This window comes from Garra rufa, chromosome 11 (genome assembly GCF_049309525.1).
Source record: "Garra rufa chromosome 11, GarRuf1.0, whole genome shotgun sequence".
Lineage (NCBI taxonomy): Eukaryota > Metazoa > Chordata > Actinopteri > Cypriniformes > Cyprinidae > Garra > Garra rufa.
The window spans coordinates 5,042,935-5,059,906 of record NC_133371.1 but is presented as its reverse complement, the minus strand read 5'-3'; positions in this window follow the sequence as shown (position 1 = coordinate 5,059,906).

The following is a 16,972-nucleotide window of genomic DNA, read 5'->3' as shown; positions in this document are numbered from 1 at the left end:
AGTGGCGTAACTTCAGAATTGAAACTAAATTCAGAATTCTTATGATTGCTCTGAATATTTCAGACCAAGTTCAACAAAAATTAAATTACTTTTCATAAAATAATAAAAATGTAGGTGTGACGGGGTTGAGACTAGGGTAACAGGGATGAAGAGATGAATACATCTTAACATATAAATAGTTGTTTTTTACTCAAATTCACTGTAAGATTTTCTATAAACACTGTATTTCATAATGCAACCAAGAAAGGCAACAGATATAAATTGCAATTAAATGTAGGCAGAACACACACACACACACACACACACACACACACACACACACACACACACACACACATGTTGGGTTTACATGTTTTATGGGGACATTCCATAGGCGTAATGGTTTTTATACTGTACAAACCGTACTTTCTATCGCCCTACACCTACCCTACACCTAAACCTAGCCCTCACAGGAGATTGTGCACACTTTTACTTCCTCAAAAAAACTCATTGTGCATGATTTATAAGCCTGTTTCCTCATGGGGACCTAAGAAATGTCCCCACAAGGTCAAAATCTACTGGTATTACTATCCTTGTGGGGACATTTGGTCCCCACAACGTGATGAATACCAGGTACACACACACACACACACACACACACACACACACACACACACACACACACACACAGCTTTAACATAGACATTACTACATTCAGCATATGCATGTGGTATAAGACTCTTGATCAAATATAAAAATTCATTCAAATTACTGGATAACTTCATCTCACAACCCCGTTATGATCAAATAAGTAACAGGGTTGATTGTGACAGGGTTGTGATTTTTTTACTCTAAATGTAGTGAATAACAGGAGAGCACATGGCATGCATGATATTAAGAAATCATATTGTAAAAATATCAAAGATCATTTTCACCAGTAATAGTTTTCTATCTTTATTTGATGTAACAGGGTTGAGTCGGTAAGCTTGACAACCACAATATCACAATAATAATAAGTTATAGTTATAAAAGAAGGTGGTAACTTGTCTGTGTCTGCTCACAATGTTGTTCAGAAGACTTATATGTCACTTCCTGTGAACTGATGTCACATAAGGGTCAGTTCATTATTTTAATGGGGGGAGAATGATTTGTGTAACGGGGTTGAGGAGTTACTGAGGTACGGAACTAAATAATATGATTTTAATGAAAAAAACAAAACAAAACACAGATATATATTTATGAGAATGGCAAAATGTATGCACTTTTTTCTTCTTGTATTATTCATATCCCAAATACACTTTCATAAAAGGTCATGAGGGCCATGACAAAATAGGTGGTGTCAACTGAAAAAAACAAGATAATTTTTCAATATAAAGATAAAATGTATGTCATGTTTTTAAACCGTATTAAAGGATTAATACAAAAAGCTTTTAAAAATAGATTTTGGTGACCCAACAATAGATAAGATACACTTAAAAGCTACCGTTTTTGTGAAATGACTCAAATACATCAAGACGTTTTTAACTTCAAGCCATTGCTTTCAGCTAAAATATGAATTCTCTATATATAATATTGCTTTGCCCAGTTAAAAAAAGCACTTTGCATGAATCAGGAGAGCAATATGCACAGATCAAGGAACCATTTCTAAGCAAAACAGTCCAAAGCTCACAGTGTTGTTCAGAAGACTTATATGATGTCACATAAGGATCAGTTCATTATTTTTATAGGGGAGAATGATTTGTGTAACAGGGTTGAGGGGTTACAGAGGTACGTAACTAAATAATATGATTTTAGTGAATAATCATAAATTTACTTAAAAAAAACCCCACAGATATATATTTATGACAATGGCAAAATGTATGGACACTTTTCTAATTTTATTATTCATATCCTAAGTACACTTTCATATTAAGGTCATGAGGGACATGACAAAAATAGGTGGTGTCAACTGAAAAAAACAAAAACAAGATAATTTCTAATATAAAGATAAAATCCATGCCATGTTTTTAAACCGTATTAAAGGAGACATTTAAATTAATACAAAAAGCTTTTAAAAATTGATTCTGGTGACCCAACAATAGATAAGATACACTTAAAAAGCTACCATCTTCATGGAATGACTCAAATACATCAAGACGTTTTTACTTCAAGCCATTGCTTTCAGCTAAAATATGAATTCTCTCTATACAATGTTGCTTTACCCAGTTAAAAAGGCACTTTGTATGAATCAATATGCACAGATCAAGGAACCGTTTCTAAGCAAAAAAACAGTCCAAAACAGTTCTAAACAAATATTTTTAGTGGAATATTTTGATGTGAGAGGGTAACATTGGATGGACTTTTTCACTGGCGGAACTGAATTTTGGACTCACACTTTGGCCCATGCAGAGAATATATTGGTGAGCAAGCCATGCTAAATCGCTAAAAACAAACTCATTTACATCTTGGACAAGTAAAGTTTCAACAAATTGTAATTTTTGGGTGAACTAGTCCTTAAAGCTACAGGAACACTTGACTAATTTATTAAGCCTGACAGAGAAAATAAACACATTTTGAGAGCGCAGGGTCCTCTCAGGTGCCACACTCTGTGTATGGAGCCTCCCAAGGACTGATATGAGATTTTTATCAGGTAACAGAACTCTTCATGTTTGCACGCCACCTATCAGAAACATTTCCACCCTTTTAATCTTATCTGACCACTCAGACATAGCTCTGTGTTCCCGACTGACACGAAATGCGTCTCTAAAAACAGCCCCACCAGACTCGGAGTCTGGGCGTCCCCTCTGCTAATTGAGAAGTAGGGTGACTTGCCTAGAAACTTTACAAATTGCGGGTGACAGATGGAGGCCTTAATTAGAGCTCACCCAACTGTGAATTAAAGTGATGTGAGATCATGTCATGACACCATATCCTGTCTGGCTAGCTGTGCCACAATGCTATATCTCTCTCACTCAAGCTAATGGAGTTTAGTGCACTTAGGCTGTCAGTATTTATCAAAACGGCCACCATGTCCTGTGACTCCAACGCACTGGACGGCACTTTCTGTGGTTGGAAGTCATGCGTCATCGGTATTCACTTTTCTTGTTCGCATTGTACGTGAATAGAGAGCGATTATTACGGACACTCTCTTGGAGAGCTGACATAATGGAAGTGTGGGTGCTTCTTAAAATACGATGGAAATCACAAGGTCCGATGCTGTGTGCGGGGACAGTGTGACCGCTGAGGGTGGTGTTGATGTGGAGTGTGCGTCAGGCTGTTCGACACGTGGCAGGGTAAGATATCCGTGTCTGAAAGGAACAGGGCCTGCCCTGGGATAAGAAAGGTATGGGGACAATGCCATCAGCTGGAGTTAAGACAGGGGAGGTGGATGGGTGGATTTCCATTGCGTTCACTTGCTGTAAGTTTGAGGAGAGCTGTGTACGTAACTTCCAACACAAACAACATTGCTGCCAAAAATGATGAAGATTTTTAAGCCAAGCTTAAAACGTCTAAATGGTATTGTATTAGAAAATATCAACCCCTAAAAAACAGTGTGCTTAACAGCATTTAAAGGAGTCATCGGATGCCCATTTTCCACAAGTTCATATGAGTCTTAATGAAAAGTCTATAATATACTTTGGTTAAAAATTCTCAATAGTAGTGTAATAAAACACCCTTTTACCTTGTCAAAATCAGCTCTGCAAACCTTAACTCATTTTATTGCATGTTTAAATGCAAATGAGCTCTGCTCGCCCCGCCCCTCTCTGCTGTGGGATTATGAGCCGTAATGTTTACTTTAACGCATTTAGCGGCGAAACTTGCCAACAAGCACATTATTAAGAAAAGCTGTTTGCAAAGATGCATAAAACCCCTTATACTCACTTCTGCTGTGGGTGAAGCTACATCAGGAACGATTCACATGAACATAAACGCATATGTAGATCGGGATCGGTGCTTTTGTTTTTAAAAACGAAAGTAACGTTATCCTTTGCCTCTTCAGCGGCTCAGATGTCAGGAGTAAATGACAACTGGTATGTTTATTATTACATCCAACAACAGAACACCTCAATCGCTCAATTAGAGTCTTCCTCTACACCTGAGTCACACAAAGGCGATCGGAGTCGGACTGTTTCAGCTCGGTGAGGGCGGGGCTAAGGTAAGGCGCTCATGTCAATCAACTTATGTCAACCGTGGGTGGGGCCTCTGTCTGTGTGACGTCACAACGACAAGAAGCTGAGAATGACTTGATTTTAAAAAGGGGATATTACTTTTAAAGATTAAAAAAATACCACTGGGTGGATTTTTATCATTGTAGGTAGGTTATGTACACAAACTGCCAACACACATTAATGTTCAACATGCAAAAGTGAGTTTTGTATCTGATGACCCCTTTAAAATGCACTTGAAGTACACTTTAAGAAATTAACCTTCACCTTCTTACTTTTAGCACAAGTTTTGTGTTTCTTTTTGGAACTGATTGACTGTAGTTTATCTGAGTTTATGCACCCCTGTTAGTGAGTGAATAATATTATGCACAAATGCTTTTTTAAACTGCAAAACTGAAGTGGATAAGCTCAGATCAGTGAAGTCTTTGATCAATCAGTTCCAAAGTTTCCAAACCTGTGCTAACTGAAAGAACACAAGTTGACAAAGTCTGACTGAATCCAAGATTTGGTGATAATATAGCATCAATAGAGAGTTGCATACATTTTTTTAAAGGTCCAGTCATTTTTGACCAGGAACATAATAGTTATACATTATAGTTAACTAATAGTTATCACCTTACTTACCCAGTTGATTGATTACTTTGATAATTGCAAACGTTTTTTGTATTACAACTTTTCTAAAATGTTAGGTTTAAACAGTCATTATTGAAATATGCATTAATGTGCATACATTTCTAGTACAAAAATCTAAACACTGGATGAAGTCAGTTTCAAAATTCTTGTTTATTTTTTTTACATGTTAGAGTCAAAAGTTTTTACAGAGGGAATTTTCGGTATCTCATTTCATCACGATATAATTCAGAAAAAAACTTTTTTGGGGGAATAAAATGTTGTATAAAATCAAGCAAATTATAATGAACAAATTCCTCTGTAAAAACCTTCAGAATATAGACAGGGATAAAAATGTAACGTTTTTGTGTGTAAGTGCTACTAAAGTGGAGAATTATGGCTCAGCGTAGAAGGAAAAATTTATTTTGAGAAAAGGGCCTTAAAAAATATGTATTGTAATTGAAATATATTGACAAAAATAGATAAAGTGCTATAAAAAAAACTTTACAGTGTTTTGTAATATTTTTTTTTTAATTACTTATTTAATCATTATTGATATTAATAATGATATTGTCACATTAAGAATTAGATATGAAACCATCAGGAACCATTTAGTCTCCAGCGCCACCGTTTTCCAGAATTGCAACCTACCTTGAGTCTCCAGAAGTGCAATGTGTCAGGTTCTCAGAGACTTTGCTGGGGCAAAAAATCCTAAAAAATGACCCTCAATTAATAAAAATAACATTCTGAAGTGTTGTGAAATACATGGAGACTGTTTTTTGAGAGTTGAGAGTGGCTCTTGAAGGACCAGCACCACATCCTCTTGTAGCACTCTTTCGAGTTTATCCTCCAGAATCTGGCAGTAAGTTTTGGGACTTCAGTTTTAGTCCATCTCCTATGTCTGTCTTGCAGAGATGGACCAAAATTAACTCTTAAAACTTACTCCCAGATTCTGGAAAATATATTTTTGAGAGAGTGCTACAAAAGGATGTGGTGCTGATCCTTCAAGAGCCACTCTCATCTGATCTGTCTATAAAGCCTATAAAAAACAACAATTTCACAACACTTCAGAATGTTATTTTTATTAATTGAGGGTCATTTTTTTTTTTAGGATTTTTTGCCCAAGCAAAGTCTCTGAGTCCTGACACATTGCACTTCTGGAGACTCAAGGTAGGTTGCAATTCTGGAAAACGGTGGCGCTGGAGACTAAATGGTTCCTAATGGTTTCATATCTAATTCTTAACATTAATTCTTACTTTTTTTGCAATTAACATGCATCTTTTCTCCTCCACCTGTTTTTTCTGACAATGCAGATGCAACAAGCGTTTTTCTGTCCGGTGGTCATGCCTTAACTTTGCATTAGTATTGCATCCTTCTCATGGGCATTTAATAGTTTTTGACTTTTCTGAGGTAAATCTCTTTTTTGGCTCATTTTATCTGTAAAAGAAAATGTGCCTAATAATTCTGCACACCTGAATATAAGGAGTTTTTCACGTCCAGCCTTCAGGGACAATTATATATCACTTATAAATAATTAAATACAAAATGAAGAGTAGTTATTAAGATTGATGTGGTTTAGAATTGGTCAAATGTGCTTGGAAAAAAAAAATATGACCACAATATCAACGTGCCTAATAATTATGCACACAGTGTAGTTAAAATAAGTAAATCATACATTTTTCTTACTACTATATGCATGTATAAAAAATCCTATTCAAGATATATTTTCATCTTTTGTTTCTGGGGTGAAATGTGACCAGAGCATGCTCTTAGGGTGATTCACCCATTTATGCATGTTTACACTCTCATATTAATAACAGAGACACTATTAACACATACATCAGCAAATATGTTATTGTCACAGCTCCACTGCATCAATTCCCAAAAATAAAAGGCATTATTCATATTCGAGTCAGCTAAGATTTCACTCTGTCATCAGAAAAAAACAGGGATTTGATTTCACAGCTGTTCAGGTGTCACATACTAAAGACAATAGAGGTGTCTTTGTAATTGCATCCTGTCCCATATGATTATGTCTCTCTTTCTTTCTGTTAAACACACACACAGTAAGACAACGCGTGGAGGAGTGTGGCAAGACCTGATGGATTACCGTGATTAAAACGGAGTGTAACAGGAGAGCTGCTCTCTCACATCTGGAGTCACACACACACTCACTCACAAAGCACAATGCTAACACTGTTTCGTCTAGCGTTATGTAATTGCTTGCGCTCCAGTCACACTGTCCTGCAGTATAAATTGTGTAGTCTGGATGCTGTGACATGTTTCCAGGTGAACGTCAAGGAAGTTTTGTTCCAAAGCTGAAAGTTGGACGACTGTGGGATATATTTAACAACAGCTTTAACAATATGGTAAAGCACACCCTTGTGAAAAAGAAGTGTATTAAATAGTGCACTTCAAAGTATGCTTTAAAAAGCTGTACTTGCAGGACAGATGATATAATGATATTGAAATAAAAGAGAGAACTCTTTCTTGATTATGTTTCTTAACACTTTTAATCTTTGTAATAATGTAAAAGTGTAAGTTTATTTTATTAAGTATACTTAAGTAAAGTTCAAGTATTTTTTAAGTGTACTTTATGTAGTAAGTATACAAATATCAGTGTATTAGTAGTATACTTTTAAGTGTACTATTTCAATATTCATTTGTACTAAATTGGCCCACTTTCTAATATATAAAAGTATAAGTAAGTAGTAAACTTTGAGTACACAACTAGTTTATATCTATGTTTTAGTTTGTACTGAAAGTATACTTAAAGTAAACTTATAGGTATACTGATAGTGTACTAATTAAATCGTTTTTATGCATTTTTAGTACACTTTGAAGTGTAGTCTCAGTAAACTACTAGATCAGTAGTTTTATACTGCAAGTATACTCATAAGTTTTCTTTAAGTGAACTTTACATCATGCTTTAAGTATACTATATGTTTCTATTTAGGTATTTTTTGTATAGATTTTCTATAAATTTCTAAACACAGAAAACATCAAAAGAAAAAACAGGGTATCTGCTTATAAAAAAAAACATTTTATTCTAGCTTCATGCATTCTTTTTTATAAACACTTGAATGTGGGTAAGTTTCATAAAAAAAAAAAAAAATAATAACATTTTGAACAAAACGCTAAAAATAGAAATAATCAAAATGTAGATGGAGTTGATCAACACCCCAAATCTTGACAGTCATTATCACCTCTTCATGTGTCGACATTTTATTCCACAACATTAAACAGTTTTCCATATGTTTGATGCTGTTTTATGTCTGATGATTGTGTTAGATTCAGGTTAGATTACATGTGGAAGCATTTGTTGTTTCGGTTTCTTCTTCACTTGTGTTTTGGAAATTCTGAACAGAAGATGCGCAATAGCGCCCCTAGCGTCTAACAATGAAAACACAGATTCTCAGAGCACAAGTAGAGCTCAAATATATTTAGACTTTTTCTAAGTATACGTCAAGTATACTTAAATGTCATTTTAAGTATATTTCTGAGAAGTATATAAAGCACACTTCTGAGAAGTACATAAAAGTAGACTGAAAGTATACTTTCCCATTTTCAGTTTAAAAAAGTATACTAATATACTAGTATATTTTTTTCCCATTTTGATTAACATACTAAAGCACACATAAAGTACTTGATTATAATTTTAACTGGTTATTTGATGTTACATTTAAAATTATTTTATTTTAATTGTAGTTGCAACTTCATTATTACAAATATATGAATAGATGCATTTTCTCATAAATGCTTAGCAGTAGACTTGGCAGTATGCTGTAACCATATTTCAGAGACAGTAGAAATAATTACTAATAAATTACATATAAAATGCATTTACTAAGTTAAGTTAAAAAGTGCACCTAAAAATAAGTATATTCACACTTAAGGACAGTGTTGTGGGTAACGCATTACAAGTAACGCAAGTTATGTAATATTACTAGTAAAGTAACACATTACTTTTGAATTGACAAGAAAATATCAGAGTTATTTTTTCAAATAAGTAACACCAGTTACTTTTCCCCCACATTTATTGATTAAAAACTCTCCTGTCCCCATGTTGTGAGTAAGATGTTACTTTAGTTCTAGAATAAATGTGAACATGCAAAAAAATAATCTCACTCACTAAAAAAGCAGATACAGTATTCCTCAAAATGAATAAAAACACTGAAATTCAACGCAAACCTGCAATAATTAAATTCGTTAAATAATACAAATATCCTTTATGTATTGAATCCCATTTTATTAACTGATGTCTTTGCTGCTGACCTCCGATGATCCAATTCATCCGTACTAATAAGCAAAAATTACTCAAGATAATCTAAAAAAATTTTCTTCCCTTTTTTATTGCTGAAGAGTTGACATTTTTTGCTGCTGCGGTCTACTGTACAGACGTGAATTTTGGTGGGAAAAGGCTTTTACATTTGACAAAAATAGAACTTTTTATATTAAAAACAAACAAGCAAGCCCTGCCCAGATTTAAAAAGTAACGCAAAAGTAACATAACGCATTACTTTCCATAAAAAGTAACTAAGTAATGTAATTAGTTACTTTTTTAGGGAGTAACTCAATATTGTAATGCACTACTTTTAAAAGTAACTTTCCCCAACACTGCTTAAGGATATTAAACTATATTATTTCCAACCATATGCTGAAGTGTACTTTTTCATAAGGGCCAGCGTGAGTCATGCAACTTTGGAAGCACGTGAGAGTGAGTAAATATTGGCAACATGCTGGGGTGAACTATTCCTGGTAAGATACCAACAGAGATTCTTTTGGTGTCAAACGAAGCCAATTTTGAATGTTTACAAATAGAATTTTGCAGTTCAGTTACCTTGCTGTTTTTGGACACCATCAGTAATGCTATATTTCAGAGCAGGACATTCCTTATATTCCTGAGATAATTAGGAGGAAAACCAGATCTGTCCACAGGGAAAGTTGCCCCTCAGCGTGAATGTGTTTGCACTGCGTCTGTCACTCTTTACAGGGCAATGTGCTGATAAAGGATCAGTTTCTTTGTGATGTGTATTTAGAAGGAGGGAAAGACAGAGATAAACAGTTTTCTTCAGCTTCTGTAGAAGATAAACACAGGGACAGAAATACTGTTCCACACCTCCTTGAATCTGTCCATAGAGGTGAAGAGATTTCTTGGGGGGGTAAATGATTTATAAGAAATGATAATATTTAGTAGGAATGGTTTCAAAAGTAAATGGAAAACAGGGGTTTCAGTCATTTGGAGTAAATTTGCCACAACATGTCTGTTCATACTGTAAACATACACGTATATACAAAGGAATCAATGATTCAAACAAGATATATGTCAAATGCTGCTGAGAGGTGAGGGGTTGTTTATTAACTGAGGACTTTAGGTCAGAGAAAGTGAGAGTTCAGGAGAAAGTAAGCTGAAAACAATGAACTGAACAAATGAGAGCCAGTTTTTAAAGCAGTTCACTGAGTCTTCACCTCTTTGTTTCTCAAAGCTGAACTTTCTGGGCAAACACACAACTGCTTTTAACCTCCCAGTGGGAGCAATGTAATGGAAATTTACACTACCGTAGCTGGACACGTGGATGGCCGGCTCTGTCTATACAATGGCTAGTGCCACGTTTTTACATAAGAGTAGAAATTAATATAATAAAAAATGTGAGTAGGGGTGTATAAAAATGTTTATGTTGCATAACTTTAAAGGTATACCTGCCCTTACGAACAAGAAGTTTTTTTCCAAGTGTGCTATTAGTATATTTCTTTTAAACGAAAAAAATAGGAAAGTTTACTTTCCGTATACTTTTTATGTACTTCTCAGAAATATATTTTAAATGACATTTAAGTATACTTAACTTATACTTCTAAGTCTAAGTATATTTGAGCTATACTGGGAATCTGTGTTTTCATTGTTATACGCTAGGGCCACTATTGCACATCTTCTGGACAGAATTTCCGAAACACAAGTGAAGAAGAAACGGAAACAACAGATGCTTCCACATGTAATCTAACACAATCATCAGACATAAAACAGCATCAAAACCATAGATATGGAAAAATGTCGACCCATGAAGAGGTAATAATGACTGTCAAGCTTTGGGCTCCATCTACGTTTTGATATTCATTAATAGTCTTTTTTTTTTAGCTTTTTTGTTCAAAATGTTTTTCATTTATATATTTTTATTTTTAGTTATGAAACTTACCCACATTCAAGTGTTTATAAAAAAGAATGCATGAAGATAGAATAAAATGTTTTTGTTTACAAGCAGATACCGTTCTTTCTTTTGATGTTTTGTATGTTCAGATATTCATATAACAAAATATATACAAATTAATACCTAAATAGGGACATTGTAGTATACTTAAAGTATGATATAAAGTTCACTTAAAGAAAACTTACAAGTATACTTGCAGTATAAAACTACTAAACAAGTAGTTTACTGAGACTATACTTCAAAGTGTACTAAAAATGCATAAAATAGTATTTAATTAGTACTTGAACTTTACTTAAGTATACAAACTTAAGTATACTTATTTTTGGTAAGGGTGAAGATAATGACCATTCTGGGGTTTAAGCCTTATAGACCTTCCATTAAAGAGAGAATTCTTATAATTCAGATTCAACTTTAAAACCTAAGTTCAGCAGCTGCCTTAAAATTTTAAGTTAAATCAGTTTAAAACTACAAGTCATTTTAACTTATTACACTAAAAATTAGTTGATTTAACTTGTGAGTTGAAATGACTTAAGTTGATTTAACTTAAAATATTAATGCAGCTGCTAAACCTAAGTTTTTAAGTTGAAACTGGTGAAAACTTTTTAGTGTGCATGTTAACAAATGACATTGTAAAGTGTTAAGGTCATTGCACACTGAGTCTGAAATTTTTGTATGCGTTTTTTCTGTTTTTTTTTTTTTTTCCATATTTGTCATCCTTTCCTATCAAAACATGATTAACACAACGTGAGGTCGTATTTATTTTTTTTATGTGCGAAAATTTCGAACAAAAAAAGCTTATGTGTGCAATGACCTTCACTGTTAAATGATTTATAAAAATAATATACTCTTGGAATCTTGTTTGAGATTTATTCTGAGTCAGTTCAAAAAAAAAAAATCATATTTCCATCATTCCTTTTTTTTTTAATTCTGAAAGGTTTTAGACATGTTTTGTTCATGCATTTTATGTGAGAATGCAATAATTTGATCATGCTGGAAATGCATTGGAATGATATCTTAGATCGAGCCATCCAAGATCGAAACATTTACATTTTTAGGTGATTTAAGATATTTGAATCATTTAATTTACATAGCAAACCTAACGTAACGTGATAGTGATTACTAAGTGCCAACCTGATGCATCCTTTGACTGCAGTGGAAAAAGCAAATAGCGTTCTCTCTAGTTCTCTCCCTCTTACTCGTCTAGTCTTTCCATCAGCTCCTTTGATCAGCATTTCATATTAGAGGGGACTGATCTCAGCTTTGAGACTCCAGCATAAATCATCTACTCGGCTATCACATGAATAACGGCCCAATCATCTCAGTTAACACATGCTGTTCATCCCTGCCCTCCCAACAGCCATCAGCACCTGGCGCATAAGAACTCACGCACACACATAAGAGACTCAAACACACTGTACTATCTGTGTTTTGTCTATCACACACTCTCACACCCACATTTCAATTCCCCACCGCTGTCACGCACGAGAGACCTATTAATAAGACAGAAATAGCAGCAGACATGGGAAAACAAGACACACTCTCTCCAATGTAATTTTTTTGTGTGTACATACGTCTCTTTACAACAGTAAAGTTTGACATTTTTTGATGTTACAATACCTTCTCTCCTATATTAGCTTTCATACTACTGTTCAAAGACTCTAAACACTGTCATTACAATATATGTTGTGAAAATATTGATCTGTTTCAGCATCCAGACCAGAATGGCCTTGTAGCATTGCTTTGACCAGGATGTATAATTTTTTACCTACTGTAGGAGATGCTAAAATGAGTGAAAAAACACAATACCAAAACTTTGGGGTTGGCAATGGTGCTTTTCTTTTATGCTACTAATGCTATTTATTTGAACACAGTGAAAACTGTAATATTGTGGAATATTATTAAATTCTGTATTGTAATATCACATATTTATTTGGGATGGCAAAGTCCAGACAGTTGCCTTGGGACGGCTGGAGGACATATGCAATGTGATGGTGGCTATCTTCATAGATAGTTTAAAATAAATGACCCCTTCCAAACACACACACACCTGAACCCATAATGTACCCCAGCTCTTCAAGTAAGACCCCTGTATGTATCCTTACTATCACACACACACACACACACACACACACACACACACACACCCCACCCCCGATGGATTGTTAGCGCTTCTGTCGAGCCATGCAAGGCCTATTAATAACGTGTGGAGAGATGGGAGAGTCAGGTGGCCCAAGGGGGATACATCCCGACATGGGGCCCACTGAAGGAGGACTGGCGCTCAGTTACTGAATGACAAATGGCCCCTTTAGACAGATCCAGAGAGTTGCTGTTAACCTGCATTACAGGCCAGGAGAGGTGTCAGTGTTAAAGGCTCTTTATGCTGTCAGTACAGGATCCACTCGGTGAGCAATAACTATATTAAACACTGAGACAGACAGTACATGTCTGCATGCCACTACAATGATGCAGCATTGAAATGTTCAGCTACTACTCAGAACACTAGCAATCACATAACAACCCCCAGGACACCTATGATACTGCATAGCAACTCCCAGCCAACCACCCTGAACACCTTAGCCTAGTAAATGTCCTAGAGACCATTCAGAGCATCCTTGCAACCACATTTGCTAACCATGTTAAACTCCTTAGAATCCACACATTGGCGACCACACAGTAGAAGCAATTGCATAGCAATGCCCTACCAACCACTCAGAACATTTTAGCAACCACATAACTATGCCCTGGCAACCGCCCAGAACACCCAAGCAATTGCAAACCACCCAGAAACCTTAGCAAGTATGTATTGCAGGGGTCTCCAAACTCAGTCATGGAGGGCCGGTGTCCAGCAGAGTTTAACTACAACTTGCCTTAACACACCTGCCTGGAAATTTCTAGCATGCCTAGTAAGAGCTTGATTAGGTGTGTTTCATTAGGGTTGGAGCTAATCTTTGCAGGACACTGGCCCTCCAGGACCGAGTTCGGAGAACACTGATGTATTGTGCTTTGACAACCACACAGAACATCCTTTTAATGTCGACTGAAAACACCCTAACTACAGTAAAACAACACCATAGCAACCACATAGCAACACCCTAACAACCGCATAGAAACAGCCCTTTTCAGCAACTCAAAATACTTGAATGTGGATGACTTAGCAACCCCCTGGAAACAAACCCAAAACACCCATGCAACAGTACAGCAACACCCTTTTGAACGTCCTTGTGTAGGTTACATACCAACGTCCTGGCAACCACTCAAAACACCCTAGTAATTGCATAGCAATTCCCTAATAACCACCCAGAATACTTCAGCAACAACATAATGGGTTCTGGCAATCATAACACCCTTGAAATGTTGAATGTAGTTGACAGCAACACCCTGGCAACAGCAACAGCCCTAGCAACCACACATCAACTATTTAACCAGTCAGAAACACTTGGTGTGGTTGACCTTGCAGCACCCAGACAACCACCAAAAGCACACTAGAAACAGCATAAAAATGTATAGCAACACCCCTTCAACCAGTCAGCGCACCCTAGTGTGGTTAAAATGGAAACACCCTGGCAACCACCCAAAAACTCCTTGGCAACCACATAGCAACACCCCATTAACAAGTCAGAACACCCTAGTGTGGTTGACAATGCAGCACTAATACAACCACCCAAAACACCCTAGTAACAGCATAACCATTCTAGCAAATGCATAGCAACACCCCTTCAACCAGTCAGAGAACCCTAGTGTGTTTAAAATAGAAACATCCTGACAACCACCCAAAAAACTGCTTGGCAACCACATAGCAACACCCTTTCAACCAGTCAAACACCCTAATGTGGTTGACATTGCAGCACCAATACAACCACGCAAAACACCCTAGCAACCACATAGCAACACCTTTTTAACCAGTCAGAACACCATAGTGTAGTTGAAATAGAAACACCCTTGCAACCACCCAAAAAAAAAAAAAACTTTGGCAACCACATAGCAACACTTTTTTAAACATTCAGAACACCCTAGTGTGGTTGTCATTGCAGCACACATACAACCACCCAAAACACCCTAGTAACAGCATAACAACTTGCATAGCAACACCCTTTTAACCACTCAGAATACCCTAGTGTGGTTGATACTCCAAAAGCCTGGCAACCACCCGAAAACACCCTAGCAACCTCATAGCAACAACCTTTTTTCCACTCGGAACACCCTAGTGTGTTGGAGGTAGCAACACCCTGGCAACGACCCAAGAACACCCTAGCAAACAGATGGCAACACTTTTTCAACCAGTCAGAACACCCTAGTGTGTTTGAAATAGAAACACCCTGGCAACCACATAGCAACACCCCTTTAACCACTCAGAATACCCTAGTGTGTTTGAAATAGAAACACCTTGGCAACCACATAGCTACACCCTTTTAACCACTCAGAATACCCTAGTGTGTTTGAGATAGAAACACCCTAGCAACGACCCAAGAACACCCTAGCAACCACATAGCTGCACTGTTTTAACCATTCAGAATATGCTAGTGTGTTTGAGATAGCAACAACCTGGCAACCACCCAAGAACACCCTAGCAACCACATGGCAACACCTTTTCAACCAGTCAGAACACCCTAGTGTGGTTGAAACAGAAACGCCCTGGCAGCTACATAGCAACACCCTTTTAATCATTCAGAATACCCTAGTTTGTTTGAGGTAACAACACCCTGGCAACCACATAGCAACACCCTTTTAACAATTCAGAAAACCCTAGTGTGTTTGAGGTAGCAACACCCTGGCAACAACCTAAGAAAACCCTAGCAGCCACATGGCAACTTTTTTTTTAACCAGTCAGAACATCCTAGTGTGGTTAAAATAGAAACGCCCTGGCAACCACATAGCAACACCCTTTTAGCCATTCAGAATAGCCTAGTGTGTTTGAGGTAGCAACACCCTGGCAACCACCCAAAAACACCCTAGCAACCACATGGCAACTTTTTTTAACCAGTCAGAACATCTTAGTGTGGTTGAACTAGAAACACCCTGACAACCACATAGCAACACCCTTTTAACCATTCAGAATACCCTAGTGTGTTTGAGGTAGCAACACCCTGGCAACTACCCAAGAACACCCTAGCAACCACATGGCAACACCTTTTTAGCCATTCAGAACATCTTAGTGTGGTTGAAACGCCCTGGCCACCACCCGAGAACACCCTAGCAACCACATGGCAACACCTTTTCAACCAATCAGAATACCCTAGTGTGTTTGAGGTAGCAACACCCTGGCAACCAACCAAGAACACCCTAGCAACCACATAGCAACACCAGAACACTCAGAATATCCTAATGTGTTTGAAATAGCAACACTCGAAATCATCCTAGCAACTACAGCATACAGTATAAATGGGCAAGATTATTTTCTTCAGAAAATGTAACTATGTAGTTCAAAGAAATATTGTGCCCAGCACACTGTCAGTAGCAAGAGAGTGAGGCTTGCGTGCTTGTCACATGGCACATGTGTTTGCCAGCAGGGCCCCTGAGCATGCTGTAAGATCACACACACACACACCGATGATGCCATCAATCATAGCAAACGAGACACTCCAAACTGAGCGGACTGACTGGCCTAACATTCAATTCTGCACACACACTTATTTGGACCCCCTACATTTATCCACCAGAACCAATGTTAAAGGATGAATAACAAATGCCTGTGGAAATATCACTAGGTTCTCTTTTTCACCCCTTTTTCTGAAGAACAAGGTCAACTTCAGAACAACTGATAATTTATCCAGTGTTTCCTTTCATGGAGCTCAGAAAAAAACCAGAAGGCCTGGAAACACAGGAGAGTGTGGGTCAGAGGGGTTCTCAAAACCTCAAATCCACAAACTCTTCCTGGTCTTCAGCTTCAGACCCATGGGGGAACAAACTCATAACTGTGTCTCCTTGCAGAACATGAAAATACGAATCAATCAGTGTAGCCATTAGAAGCTGGACCACTGCAGCATTTCGTTAGTCATTCTTACAACTTCTACATAGCATTCTTTAAACCAGACGTGT